Genomic DNA, 16,275 nt, shown 5'->3' on the forward strand with positions numbered 1-16,275 from the left:
CCCCGAGCCTTCCTTAAAAGCGTTTGAACCTCCCCACGTGCCTACAGGTGGTTAACACATCTCTGGCTTCCTCAGAATTTTCCACAGGATATACGATCAGAGGGGTAATATTCCAAGAACTTGCTTTATAAAGATTTTACACTGAGCTTTCACTCTCATGACCCATGACCATGGGGTTTCTCGCATCTTGAGTTGTAAAATGATTCAGATGATTAATGAGTAGGCATGACAAGATAGCCACAAGGAGGAATGGGAAAGAAAAAGAAAAACTACTGGAGTGGAAACTCCCAGGAGGTGTGTGGAAAGGAGTGGTCAAGTTGAAGCGAAAGGCTTTGGGGCATAGTAAATTGGCTGTGAAAGGAGAAGGAACAGGTAAGTTTTGGAACAAGAAACAAAAACAGATACGGAAGCACATCAGCCAGTTGTCCTGCAGAGCAGCTCATTCCCCATTAGTCAGGATAACTGTCATGAGTTAAGACGAGATTCTCCATAGAAAAATGTCTAAAATAACTAAAATAACCAAAGAAGAGTTATTTTTCTAAGAGGCAAGGGAAACATTACCAAGAAACCACCCCCAAAATAGCTATAACCAAAAGATGGACTAGACTAAGTAAATGATGGTGTTGGACATACAATATAGGCTGAGAGAGAGATTAATAAAACACAAACAAAAACCCATTAATTAAATGCGAACAAAGATTTTAAATACAATACCTTAAGATCTTAGCTTACCTAAGCTCTGTTAATCTTGACAATTCAGTGAGGTAGCTACTAAATCTATAATGAGATGAAGAAACTGAATTCTTTCCCTAATGCCATGTAACTCATAGGTGACAAACTTGTCTAAAGAACCTAAACTTCAGTCATTGTGAACATACCAGAGTAGAAAATTGAGAATGATTTCAGACATACTAATAATAGGAGAAACTCTGTTGTTGTTGTTTAGTACTGTTGAGTCAGTTTTGACTGATAACAACCCTTTATACAAAATGAGACACTACCTTGTCTTGTACTATCCACACATACTTTGGATCTGGAAGATTCTATGTCAAGGCATTTGTTCAGATTCTTCCTTTTTGTGCTGACCCTTACCAAGCATGGTGCCCTGCTTGGGGGACAGGTCCCACGTAATAACATGTCCAAATTACATAGTCTAGCATGTAAACAAACCAAATATGAATGTCTTCTATAGAATTAAGTCAATCAGGACAAAGACAAGACAATGACAAAATTGAATGACACAGATGAAGGAGACCAGCCACATGAGGACATAATGGTGTCCAAGGAATCACAGCCATGTGGCTACATAAAAAATCGTGGGAAACAAAGGAAATCCATCACAAAATTATGATTGGCCATAAATCAATTCTTCACAGGCAGAGGTAGGACTACGGAAGTGGGAAAGGGACTGTGGTTGGGATAAGTACACTGTTGCAGATTAGAAAAGGTACCAAGATTGGTTTCAAGAACCTCTGACCACTTTGATTGGGGTGTGACTTGTGACGACGCAGCCCTAGTACCATAATTTCCATGGTGCCCACACCCAGTCAAATCCCTGAACTGGTGGGGGAATACTGCACAACACACTCTGCATAAGGACAAAGATTTTGACATGTCCAGTGAGTCGTCACAAAGAAGCCCATGTAGACTGGATCAATATAGAGACTCAAATGGATTTGGGGCTCCACTAAAAAACCATAGCCTTCTTCTAACATATTTTCCATTCTTCTCAAAGTCCATGGTATAATTAATATTACTTGCCAGCACCATAATTTCAATACACCAATTCTTCGCTGGTCTCCTTTAGTCATTTCCAGCATTTGTATACAGATGTTGGGTCAGGGGCACCACAGTCTGCAAAGCAGCATCTTCATTTACTTAAGGGTTTTTTGTTTGTGTTTTGAATACTTTTGAGAGAGATCACTTATAGCAGACTTACTCAGTGCAATGTATTTTTTTTAACTCTTCACTGCTTCTATGAGCATTTATAATGGATCCCAATAAAATAAAATCCTCGATAATGTCAATCTTCCTCCATTTACCATGATGTTGCCCATTGACCCAATAGGGAGAATTTTTATTTATTTAAGTTAAGGTGGTGTACTATCTGGTTTTTATCAGTAAATGCTTAAAGTCTGCATGAATTTAAGCAAGCAGGTTTGTGTCATCTGCATGTTACAGGCTTAACCTTCCTCCAATCCGGATGCCATTTATTCTTCATACAACCTTGAGTCTTACATTCTTTGTTCAGCATACAGAGAGAATAAGGATGGTGAAAGCATACAATCCTCAGGCACATTTCCCTGATTTTAAACCACAAAATGCCCCCTTGTTATGTTAAGATGATTGCCTGTTTATCTATGTCTCAAATAGGCCCATAATTTGTTATGAGCCACACAGTATATAAAACATAAATAATCATCTTTCAAGTATTCTCTTCTTTAAGGCAAGATTCATCTGACACAAGTAATGCTATTCTTCCTTCCATACCCTCTTCGGAATATGGCTTGAATTTCTTGCAGTTCCCTCTTAATTTATTGCTAGATAGAGAGATAGAGAGATAGATATAGACATAGTATGTTCAGTTAAATTGTAATGATATTGTTAGATGATTTCCAAAATCTGTTGTGTGCCATTTCTTTGGGAAGGGTACTAATATGTATATCTTCCAATTTATTGGCCAGGTGGATGTCTTCTACATATCATTGTGTAGACAAGTGAGCACCTTCTTTGTTGCTTCCATTTGTTGAAATGTTTCAAATAGTATTTTCTCAATTTATGGAACGTTGTCTTTCACCAATGCCTCACTTATTCCTTGAATACTACAGACCCTTGATCATATGTTATCTTCTGAAAGGGTTGACCATCAATCATTCCTTTTTCATACTGTGTGCTCCTTCCATCTTATTTTATGCTTCTTGCAACTTGCAGTATTTTCCCTGTTGTTGTTAAGTGCTGTCGAGTCAGTTCTGTCCCTTGGCAACCCTATGCACAACGGAACAAAACACTGTTCAGTGTATCTCTATTCTCATAATTTTCCTGTATTTGAATACATTGTTACAGCCACTGTGTCTGCTGAAGGGCCCTCCTCCTTTTCACTGCCTCTCCCCTTTACCAAGCATGATATCCTTTCCTAGGGACTGGTCTCTCCAGGTAACATGTCCAAAATACATGAGACTAAGTCTCTTCATCCTTGCCCCTAAAGAGCATTTTGGTTGTTTTTCTTCCAAGACAGATGTTAGCTATTCTGACAGTCCATTATGCTTCGAATATTCTTAGCCAGCAACAGGACTCAATGCGTTCATTCTTTTTGGTCTTCTTTATTCAATGTCTAACTTTCACATGCACATGAGGCAATTGAGAATACCATGGCTTGGGTAAAACGTCTTAGCCCTCAAAGTAACATCTTTGCTTTTCAACATTTTAAAGAGGTCTTGACCATCAGATTTAGCTAATGTGATGTGGTCTCTTGACTGATGCTTCCATGAGATTTCTTTCCTTATTTCTGTTTTTCTAATGGTCATTTTCTTTCCTTATATATGATGTTCTTCATATAATGCATCACTTATAATTTAATATATTCTTGGAATTTAGGTGGGATATAATCAGTTTTATCTTGACTTTTGTGGATTTGTCTTAATTTTCTTCAGCCTCAAGTTAAACTTACCTCTGAGAAATTCATCTATTCCTCAGCTGGCACCTGGCTTTGTTCAGACAGATGTATTAATCATCTCCTTCCATAGATTCCTTTGTTCCATTTACTCCTATGTGTTCTGTTAGGTGAAGTCCATGTGTGCAGTCAGAGTTTATGTAATGAAAAAAAAAGTATTTGCAATGCAGAAGTCCTTGCTCTAACAAAATTTTATCATGTAATCTCCAGAATAATTTCTGTCACTAAGGCCATATTTTCCTATTGCTGATCTTTCTTTGTTTCTAACTTTCACATTCCAATCACCAGTAATTATCAATGCATCTTAATTACATGCCAGCTAATATTTTTTACTTATTATTTTCTAGATACTGTTCTTTGGGCTGTGTGTGTGTGTATGTATGTATATATATCACATTATAGGTAGTATCTATGATGAATATATGTCATATATATGTAATCCTTAGATACTATCAATGACTTTATGATATAGGTACTGTTATTCCTAGTTTACAGATAAGGGACCTGAGGCTCATGCCTTGCTGAGGTAGTTAGTTTATTGTGCTGACCTGGCTGATAACCACATGTGAGGTTAATTGAAGGGTGGAGGGAATAAATGGCTCCGTGAGTCTCGCCTTTCTAGTCTTCGGGTCTCTTGCTTTTTGATGGTTGCACCAGGGTGCAGCTGCCTTAGCCAGTTCCCTGCTTCAGCTGGCAAGGCTCACTTCCTGCAAGACATACCTAAGGAGAAGCTGCATGGACCTACCCAATGCAGTCCTGGGTGCTGGAGCAGCCATGTGGAGACCCCTGCCAGTGCTGAGATGCTTACACATTCACTGATTCCGCTTTCCTCCTGCAGTCAGCATCATGGCATCTGATTTGTGAGATGCCATGGAGGACTTTGTGGATTGGTGTTGGACATATGGGTTAATGTTGGACTTGTGGGCTTGGGCAGCACTGGGTTGGAATGTTTTCTTTTTTTTTCTTTTTTTTTAAACTCTGGAATGTTTTCTTGATGTGTACTTAACCTTTATATAAAACTCTCTCTAAAAATGAGTTTCTGTGGGTTTGTTTCTCTAATGTACCCAGATTAACATACTTGCTCACCAATCAAGTAAAAAAATGTGAAAAAATAAATGAAAAAAAGTAAATTAATTTTTGTGACCAAGGACTTATATTTTTCTCTGACTACATAATAGTATTATTGTGAGTCTCCTAATACAATGCTGTCTAGTTGATTCCATCTCCTAGTTACCCTATAGGACAGAGAAAAACTGCCCCAGAGGATTTCCAAGGTTGTTAATCTTTAAAGAAATAGACTGTCACATCTTTGTACAGTGGCTGTGTCCACACTTCTGCTTTATAAATTGTGCCACCCTAGTTCCTATATTGAGATTTAGTATGGTAGAAAACTCTACCCAAGTCTCTCTGTCCTCTCAATTTAGCATCAAACAAGGTATAGTTTTGACAATATTTTGTAATGAAATTATGTTTTCTTTAAAAATATATCCATATGTATATTTAACATAGTGACTTTTGTGTGTGCAAAGACTCAGTTGTGCTATCACTGTCCTCTAATTTACCTCTTGAAAACATATTTCAGCAATTTATGACTGAATCAAAATGAAAATAAAATATTTCTTAGTGATGACAAGTAGAATTCAGTCAAATTGAAGTCCAGAAAAAAATGGCACTGCAGGATGATCATGCCAGTAGAGAAAGACACTTTGCAACAACGTATTTAATGGCACAGCAGTCTAAAATTTTGTTCCCTCAACAAAGGTTTGCAATAATTTGAGGATCACAGGGATAAAATACATCTTCTTTTCTAAATATGGCATTGCCCACTTATATGTCAGTGTAAATAAAGGAGCCTCCACCTTGTCTGACATGTGGGGTGTCAGGGGACAAGTTATCTCAAAATTAACTTCTGTCTAATATGATTAGCAGGAAGACCCTGTAGGTGACTCAGCGCCTGTGACACTCCAGGAAGACCTAATTTCTTCTGTTCAAGAATAATATGCCATGACTTTGAGTATGAAAATATTATTTATTTATGCTTTTGGGGACTAGCCTAAGGACTCCTGAATTTCTTAATTTCAATAAATTATATGAAAAAAGAATGATCATAAATTGTATATACAAGGTGATCTAGACTAAGACTTATGCATAGTAAAAGCATTCCAAAAAATAAACTAAGTTATTTGATGGATAGATCAGAAAGGGTAGCATCCTTCAAGTGGAACTATTCATAGGATAAAGTAGGAAAAACATTGGGAGCCTTGCATTGAACATTGAAGCTACTGTGCCAATCAGTCTCTCAGAGCGCCTTCCATGCCCTTTCTGGACATTAACCAAGCGAAATGTCTTCTTTCAGAGCTTGAGCCCTCCTTTTTATTAACAGTTTTATTAGAAATTCTTCCACTTATCATACAAATTCAATAGTTCAGTCTTATCAAGAAGAGTTGTATAAGCATTACAGCACTCAATTTTAGAACATATTCTTCCTTGTAGTATTAATGTCATTTTTTTTTAATTGTGGCATAAATACATACAACAAAATGTTCTCCAATTCAACAACTTCTACATGTGTAATTCAGTGCCATTGATGATATTCCTCATATTGTGCTACCAGTATTGATAACCTTTTCCAAATGTTTCAACCACCATTAGCATGAATACAATGCTCCCTAAGCAACAAGTCTTCCACCTTCATCATTGGTAACCATTGGTCAACTTTGGTTTCTTTCTCTTTTTAATCCCTTTTGTTGTTTTTCTTGATATAACATTCACATATTCACTACCATAATTAAGTTGCTTTTTAAAAGAGTCGCGTATACATCATCAAAATTGGTTTTAGTGCTCTCTCCTCCCTCCAAAATTCCTTGTTTGCTCCACAATTCCTCAACCCTATCCCCAATAAACCATTCCACCTCCAATTGGTTTATCCCCAATAAACCATTCTCTATGTATCTGCTCCTTTTATGCATCATACTGGGAAACAATAAAAAATAAATAAAATGAAATAGAAAGAAGAAATATATATATATATATATTTCTGTTTCATTTTGCTTTGTTTTTATTGTTATATTTGATAATATATGTGTTATATAATATACAACATATATAATATATGTTATAAAACACACACATATATATACATATAAAGAGTGAAAAAGAAACTAACACCAACAATATTATAAAGGTCAGAGAAGAAATTTCTGTCATAGATCAAGCAAGAAATAGTTAAATCTAGAAAAAATTCAGGTTGGAGATCGACCCTCCTGAGTCAAAATTGACTCAATGGCAGTGGGTTTTAGTTGGGATGACATGTCCAAAGTAAGTGAGTAGACAATGTTCTGTTATGACCCATAAGATTTACAATGTTTAAGTTTTGGAATTAGATTGCCAGATACTTCTTCCTAGTTATAGTCTAGAAACTCTAGTAAGCCCCTTCTGGTATTTGAAAGACCATAGGCATACGCTGCAGCATCACCAACACATAACCTACCACAATACAGCAAAGTTACAGTAAGGCAGTTGAATCCAAAATATTAGCCCCAGTTTATTTTTGGCAGTGAAATTATGAGAAAAGATAATTTTCTTCTTTGTATCTGTCTGTATTTTTTTCATTTCACCATGTTTAACTAGACAAAAGAAAATTGTTTATTTGGACCATGTCTCCATAAGTATAACCTTTTATTTCTAAGTTGGTAAAAGATTGAAGTACTTCTGTCTTTAGCCTATGTACAAACATGATACAATTCTCCATCATCCCGAGTTGAATATACTACAATAAACTCCTACAACAAATCATTATTTTTATTTGATGGTTCTGATGTCTTCTTATTTAATGGAGGATTTGTTGAAATATCATTATGTATTTTCTTCTAAATTGCCTTAAACTTCAGATATTTTGGTGAGGGAAATATTAGTAAAATTACTAGGAGAATATAGGGACAGCAAATAGAATAAGAGTTTCTTGAGGGGCTTGCCTTGGGAAGATGTTAAATGGAAGACTATATCAATGAGTCCAAGATAAAGAATGTCTGGAAACTGATTGTGGAATGATATATGTATTAACTACCAATTAATTTAAAAAATTTAAAAATACTATGAGGGACATTTCTCTCCCCTTTGATCTCTCATTTATTTAGAAATAACATTGGTGTCAGGATTTCTTTCAGGACAGAAGATGTGAATGAAAAGCCATGGTTGAGAGAATGGAATGGATGATATTGAACAATTCATATTTTTAAAGTTTTAAACAACAAAGATATCACCCTAGGTACTAAGATGATACTGACCCAAGTCCTATTATTTTCCGTTATTTCATAGTCAGGTGTTAATTTTCCTTATCTTCTTTATTCATTGTCCAGCATTCATGTGCATATGAGATGATTGGAAAATACCATAACTTAGGGCAATTAATTCTTAGACGTAAAAGTGCATTTTTTTTAACCATTGGCAGGCAGAAAGACTCCCTAGTAACATAAGGCTGCTAATCACAAGGTCAGAAATTTAGAATCATCAGCCACTGAGGGAGAAAGATGAAACTTCCCGGCTGTATGAAGATTTAAAGGGGCAGCTCTAATCTGTCCAATAGAGTCTCTGTGAGTTAGAGTCAACTCAATGGCAGTGAATTTTTCAGTTTTGTGTAGAAGATTTGCCCAGTGTGTAATACATCTTTTGGTTTCTTGACTGTTGTTTCCAAGAGCACTGATGTATTGGTGAAGAATATTGAATATACTACAAACTGCAAAAAGAGCTAACAAATGTACCTTAAAGACTGTATAGCTGGAATTCTCCTTAGAATATTTGAACATGTTATCAGAAGGGACTAGTCCCTGGAGAAGACCATTGTGCTTGATAAAATAGGAAGCGATGTAAAAAGAAGACACTCAACAGAATAGGTTGACACAGTGACTGCAATAATGAACAATGATTGTGAGGATGATGCAGGAAGAGGCTGTACATTATTGTGTTGTACATGGATTTTCTATGAGTTGAAACCAGATTGTCAGCAAGAGTTTTGGTTATTTTGGGGGTATTCTTAATCACATATTAAAGTCCCTTTTGTCATATAAGGCAATATATTAACATATTCTATTAATTGAGATAGACATCTTTGTATCATTATTCTGTATACTATATCATACAAAGAAGTTCATTTATGGCATGGAGGAAAACATGTATTAGAAACATTAAAAAAGAAAAGAATAACAAAAGCAACTTCTATCTCGTTGATTCCAGCACAAGGAAGTCTCATGTCTCACAAAGTATAACTGAGCTCCATGAGGTCTTCTTTGTAGCATTGCTTATGAAATCAGATCATCAGGTCATTATTCCATGATGCTGTTGGGATGGATTGAAACCATCAACATTGAAGTTAGTAGTTGAGTGCAAACCATGGTATCACCCAGAGTCATAGTAAAATATTTAGATGCTATCTAAAGTTCAGTTATAACTTGGCATTCCATCTTTTTTATCTGGAAACCTTTTAAAAGAGTGCTTTGTGCTACACAAAGGGGAGTCACCATGGACGCCAGGCTCATTTTGAAAAAATCAAGGAAGACGTCTTTGTTGTGCAAGAGCAAAAGTGTTTAACTTAATGCAGTGTTCCGTTGTAAAAGAAGCTCTGATCTTAGAGAAATTTTAATAGCCCCCTGAAATGCCATCATCAGTGAAAACCTTCCACTTCTCTGAGCTGAAGGTAGAGTGGTGAGGATGGAATATATCACAGACTTTGGAGTCAGACACCTATGTGAGCCTGGATAAGCTACTCCATCCTTCATCTCTGGGCCTCAATTGCCTTTTGTATAAAATTGGGATAAAGCCGAAATGATTCTATTCTTCCTCTGACAGAAACCTGGGCCTTCACAAATGGGAGAACTTGTAGCAAAGTCCAGACATTTCCTCTGGATTTCATCTAGCTGATTAAGACAGTTGTGCCATACTCACCAATTCTTTGAAGCTTCCTGACCTGAGTGTAGGGCTAGGGGGATACAATTAAGGAAGCCACCAGGAAACTGAAATCTTGTCATGACTTTCTCCTCTAACTCTGGCAGTTCCTTGTGAATACCCAGAACCATCCCTATGTCTTGAAATACATGTTATATTGAACATTCCTGGCTAAGACTGGTATAAAAACAAAAATAAAAACAAATCGAGCAACTACAATGCTGTATGATAAGCACAACTTGATTTGTAATCACATATTTTTCTTGTTGCTAGGTACCCTCAAGTCAGTTTTGACTAATAGCAACCCCAAGCACAACAGAATGAAGCACCACGGTTCACTGCTGTATTATCCATTTTTATAGTCACTGTGTCAGTCCATCTCACTGAATCGTACTCCTTTTAACTTACCCTCTAATTTACCAAATATGTAGTCCTTCTCCAGGGACTGGTCTCTCTTTAACACATCTCCTAAGGAGCATTCTGGCTATACTTTTTCAAGACACATTTGGTTTTTATTCTGTCAGACCATGGTACTTTCAATATTCTTCACAAATAGCATAAATCAAGTGCAGCAAGTCTCTAATCTTCCTTATTCATTGGCAGGCTTTCATATGTATATTAAGCAATTGAAAATACCATGCTTTGTGACAGCGCACTCAAATGAACAAGTGATATATTTGCTTTTTAACATTTTGAAGACATCTTTGCAGCAGTATTTTTCCAATGCAATACATCCTTTGATTTTTGACTATTCTCATCATGGGCACTAGGTGAATTCCAGTAAAATAAAATCCTTTACAACTTCAATCATTTCTCTGTTTATCATGATGTTGTTTATTAGTACATTGTTGTGAAAATTTTAGTGGTGACACCTTGGGTTGCTAATCACAAATGGTTTGAAGCCACCAGCCTATCATCAGGAGAAAATTCAGGCTTTCCACACCCTCAAAGCACCATATAGTCAGCCTGCAGGTGGTCGGATTTGGTGGTGGTGATAGCACTGCTGAACTGTGTGTCCACTCTTCCAAGTTGAGCTCAACCATGGTGCAGACTGGGAAGCTACCCAAAGAGCAGTAGTACAACCAGCAGCTGAGGTTGTAGGGTGATTATGGGCAAGAAGCTCTAGGATCTGCTTGTGTCTGATATTTGTCATTGCCACAGAACTGGAGCCTTAAAAACATAGTACTTTCAGTTGTTGGCTCATTTATAAGTATTGAGGAAAATCAGGTCAGCAGAAAAGATGCTGTAATTTTATTTTTCCTCAAAGAAGCTGCATTGGCAAGAACCAACTCCAGTGGAGGGCAGCACAAGAGACAGTGCAAGAATTGTGCCTGTTCTGTGCTCTCCTCCCACCCCCACCCCCCGCCCACACACACGAGACCATAACACGAATGAACACAACAGAGTAGCAAGGGTTGCATAGCAACGAAGTCCCTGAGGAATTCTGAAAATAGACTTTGGACTCGAGGGGAAGGCCGAGGAACTGCATCAGACCCAATAGGAAAACATCATAAGTGTCAGCAGACAGACCTGGAACTATTCATAAGCTGCGTTTTTCATGTATATCTACATAAGATAGGCAGCATAAACTATACCGAGAAGAAAACCACAGGACCAATGGTTCTGGGGGGGTCAGGGGAGAGGAGGGGATGGTGGAAAAGGAGGGGGAGCTAACAAACCCAGAGTTAAGGGAACAACACAAAATCTAAAATTGATGGTGAGGAGGGCATAGAATGCCTGGTGGGGTTTGATTAAGTTCATTGAGCCAAGAGGAAGTACAGAGAACCAAAGTAAGGTCAAACATGATAGTGATAAGAGGAAAGTAAAAGGAAGTAGAGGCAAGAACTAGGAGGCAAAAGACATGTACATATGTAAATGCATCAATATATATTATAAAACGTATCTAGGTCTATGTACATATATTTATAGGTTAAGTACTAGGGGAGCAGACGGACATTGGGCCTCTACTCAAGTAATCCATGAAGGCAAGAACACTTTGTTCCAATAACCGGATATTCTTGATCCTCACCTACCCAACATGATTAATTAAAACAAAATGGGTGCATAAGCTAATGTCGTAAAGAAGCTGATGGTGCCTTGTTATTACAAGATATAGGTTGCGTATTAAGGATGCAGATGGACAGTGGGTCTCTATTCAAATCCTCCCTCAAAGAAAGAACACTTCATTCTTTTTTTAAATCATTTTATTGGGGCTCATACAACTCTTATCAAAATCCATACATACATCAACTGTGTAAAGCACACTTATAAATTCGTTGCCCTCATCATTCTAAAAATTTGCTTTCCACTTGGGTTCCTAGAATCAGCTCCTCATTTTCCTTTTTACCCTACCCCTCCCTCCCCACTCCCCCCTCCCTCATGAACCCTTAATATTTTAAAAATTAATATTTTACCTTATGTTACACTGCCCAGTGTCTCCCTTCACCCACTTTTCTGTTGTCCATCCCTCAGAGAGGAGGTTATGTGTAAATCCATGTGATCAGTTCACCCTTTCTACCCCTCCTTCCCTCCCAGTATTGCCACTACCATTACTGGTCCTGAGGGGTTCATCTTTCCTAGATTCCCTGTGTTTCCAGTTCTCATCTGTACCGCTGTGCATCCTCTGGTCTAACCAGGTTTGCAAGGTAGAATTGGGATCATGATAGTTGAGGGGAGGAAACATTTAAGAACTAGAGGAAGGTTGTGAGTTTGATTGTTGCTACACTGAACCCTGAGTGACTCATCTCCTCCACATTACCCTTCTGCAAGGGATGTCAAGTTGTCTACAGATGAGCATTGGGTCCCCATCACGCGCTCCCCTCATTCACGATGCTATGATTCCCCACCCCCCGCCACCTTTGGTGCTTGAAACCTGGTCCCCTTCATGATCACACATGATGGTTTGCTACTTCCCTGTGGGCTTTGTTGCTTCTGGGCTAGATGGCTGCTTGTTTACTTTCAAGCCATTAAGACCCCAGACACTATATCTCTTGATAGCCAGGCACCATCAGCCTTCTTCACCACACTTACTTATGCAAACATTCATCTTCAGCATTTATGTAGGGAAGGTGATCACACAATGATGGTTTTTGTTCTTTGGTGTTGAACACTTCATTCTTATAACCTGCCATTCTGTGATGCTCACCTTACTACCACGATTGCTGAAGACAAAATGGGTGCATAAGCTAATGTAGTGAATAAAACTGATGGTGCCCAGCTATTACAAGATATAGTATCTGGGGTGTTTAAGGCTTGAATTAAACAAGCAGCCATCCAGCAGGGAAGCAACAAAGACCATGTGGAAGAAACACAGCAACCTGTGTGATCACAAGTTGTCGATGGGATTAGGTATCGGGCATCAGAAGATCCAAAAGAAACAACAATTTTGATTTGAGTAGAGGGGGTCGGAGTGGAGACCCAAAGGCCATCTGTAGACAACTGGACATCCCCTCACATAAGGATCACAAATAAGGGATGATCCAGCCAGGGTGCAGTATAGCACTGAGGAAACATACAGTATTCCTTCAGTTCTTTAATGCTCCCCGCCCCCACTTATCATGACACCATTTCTATTTTGCAAACCTGGCTAGACCAGGGCATGTACACTGGTACAGAAAAGAGCTCTCAACCCACAGAATCCAGGACAGATAAACCGCCCAGGACCAATAGTGAGAGTCGGGATACCTGAGGATAGTGGGAAGGTAGGGGAGAAAAGAGGAATTGATCACAAAGATTGATGTACAACTCCCCTCCCCTCAAAGAGAGAAGAACAACAGAAATGTGGATGAAGAGAGACAGCGGATGGTATAAACTATGACACAACAAATAATAAATTTTCAAAGGTTCATTAGGTGAGGAGGGGGATAAGGAGCTGATATCAGTGGCTCTAGTAGAAATATTTTTTTGAAATGATGATGGCAACATATGTACAAATATACTTGATACAACTGATGTATGGATTGTTATAATGTAGGACCCCCCAATAAAGTGATTTTTAAAAAAAATAAAAAGAAGACTGAGCCAAAGCTGCCACAGAATTATCTTACAAAAGACAGTGATGTCTTTGGAAATTTTGTGGAAGAGAGTCCAGAAAACATTCTAGATAATGAACATTCATTTGTCTATAGTTTTACCATTGTGCTTGCAACTCAGCATCTTGAAAGTACATGACTGTGTAGCAGATGCCCTCTGAAATTCTCAAATCCCTATTTGGTCTGTAGGACCTATGGACTAGTTGGTTATATGTGGATCGTTATAAAAGAATATCCAGTAATACAATCTCACCCAAATAATGCATTAGAGGATCTCTGGTGGATAAACCATGTCCTATTTGGTCTGTAGGACTTATGGTTATATGTGGATTGTTATAAAGAACATCCAGTAACACAGTCTCATCCCGATAATGCATGCAGTGGTTCTCAACCTGTGGGTCGCAACCCCTTTGTGGGTTGAACGACCCTTTCACAGGGGTCACCCGATTCATAACAGTAGCAAAATTACAGCGATGAAGTAGCAAAGAAAAGAATGTTATGGTTGGGGGTCACCACCACATGAGGAACTGGATGAAAGAGTTGTGGCCTTTGCAAGGTTGAGAACCACTGCATTAGAGGATCTCTGACTGAGTAAATCATTTCCTGAGTAGAGAGATCATTTTCAGTAGTATAATTTGGGTAATAGAGAAAAGACGGATCATAGCCACACTCCAGTGATTGTGATCATAGCTAAATATTTTAAACAGTGGTATAGTGAGACCATGGGCAGAATCTTGAAAGCATCTGAAGAGAAAGAGGAATTCTGAGCTTTGATTAAACAAGGAGGTCTCCAGAAGGAAAACGGGGCTCCAGAAGATGAGAACGGCGAAGAAGCCATTAGAAATGTGACCACAGCACTAAATACAACTCAGATTCCAGGCAGCATTGAAAATACTTTTGAAAGATGATCACTATATAACTATCACCAAACAGACCCCATCATTGTAGATTTTAGCTCGTTCCTTAAAGGAATTTGTGTCCACAGAGGGTCAAGGAAATTTACCTGTTCAAAGGATAATTCCTGATATGATTGCAGATATGGGCAAATGCATAAAACTGCCAAATGTTTACCGTGGAAAAAAGAAAGAAAGATGTGGCCACTGTGGGTCACCATGTTGTTAAATTGCTGCATTCCTTAGGTCAGACACCAGAATCTATTGCAGAGAAAGAACAAAGATCACTCTGTAGGAATACTGCATTTCTGCAAGTGGTTAGATGCTTAGCTGAAGAATATGATTTGAATACAGCTAACACGGAGGAAATAATTTCTAGCATGGACAATCCAGATAGTGAGATAGTATTGTACTTACTGTTACGAGTGATCGATCATAAACAACACAGCAGGTACCCAGGGGTTTCTAACTATCAAATTGAAGAAGATATAAAAAAGTGGAAGTCATGTCTCATTGGCTTCCTTCAAGAATATGGCTTATCTGTCATGGTGAAAGATGACCACGTCTGTGTCTTTTGCCAATACGGAGCTGCTGAGTCACACACCATTAGTGCATTCTTGGGATGAGCTGCAGCTCAAGAGATTATCAAACTAATCACCCAATGATTTGTAATTTTTATAAGACTTACATTGATAGTGGTATGTTACAAACTTCAGCAACTTTCCAGTTAATAACAGAAACTGTCCTTGTCTTCCATTTGGGTGGCCTAGTCTAAAATTCTGCTAAGGAAGAGCTGTTCAATTGTTTTCTTAATAAACTCTTTTTGCAATTGCTCATTTTGGAAAATTGCTCACTTAGGAATCAACTCGATGGTAGTAAGGATGTGAGGATAGTGAATGTTGAGGTAGGAACCCTCGTGGGATAGTGGCTTAGGCGTTGGGCTGCTAACTTAAAGCTTGACAGCTTGATCTGAGATGAGGTTTTCTGCTCCTATAAAACATAAAGTCTGCAAGGATATTTCTGCTCTGTCCTGTTAGTCAAAATCGACCTAATAGCAATGACCTTGGAATTTGGGCATTTATAAGTTGAGGTGTAACCTATAGTCTAGATTGTGATCTTTCATTTTCATTGTCAGTGTTCCATCCAAGTGCTCTAGATTTTCAACAAGAAAAATTGTGTCATCTACATATCAGTTGTTAAAAAGCCTTCTAATCCTGATATCACATTTTTCATTATATCATGCAGTTTGCCTGATTATTTATCCAGGAAAAAGAAAGATTAAGTATGGTGGGGAACACAACCCTAATTTATACCTTTCCTGCTTTTAAACCGTTCCATGGTTCTGTTTGGACCACTGCTTCTTGGTCCAGGTACAGATTACTTATGAATGAAATATAATGTTCTGGAATTCACATCTTTTATTTTATCCATAATTTGTTTTGATCCGCACATTTGAGTACCTCTTCATAATCAGTAAAGCACAGACCTTCTAGTATTCTCTGTTTTCAACCAAGATATATCTTACATCAGCAATGGAATCCTTCCTTCCACGGCTTCTTATGAAACCAGATTCAACTTTTTGCATTCTCCTCTCAGTGTCAAGTTACAACTGGTTTTGACTGTCATCAGCAAAAGTTTACTTTTTGATATCAATAATTTCCAAAACTCTAGAAAAATGACAATTGAAGACTTCTATGGGTTTGTATTTAGGGGGTGGATGGGGTTGAAAAAGAACAGATAG

At 38.0% G+C, this 16,275-nt stretch overlaps 1 pseudogene; it reads left to right on the top strand.

The window, feature by feature from the left end:
• The first annotated feature begins 215 nt into the window (after positions 1 to 215).
• LOC142433822 (NEDD8-activating enzyme E1 regulatory subunit pseudogene) lies at positions 216 to 15,309 on the top strand (annotated as a pseudogene).
• The last annotated feature ends 966 nt before the right edge of the window (positions 15,310 to 16,275 follow it).

The sequence above is a fragment of the Tenrec ecaudatus genome, chromosome X (genome assembly GCF_050624435.1).
Source record: "Tenrec ecaudatus isolate mTenEca1 chromosome X, mTenEca1.hap1, whole genome shotgun sequence".
In the NCBI taxonomy this organism is placed as follows: Eukaryota; Metazoa; Chordata; class Mammalia; order Afrosoricida; family Tenrecidae; genus Tenrec; species Tenrec ecaudatus.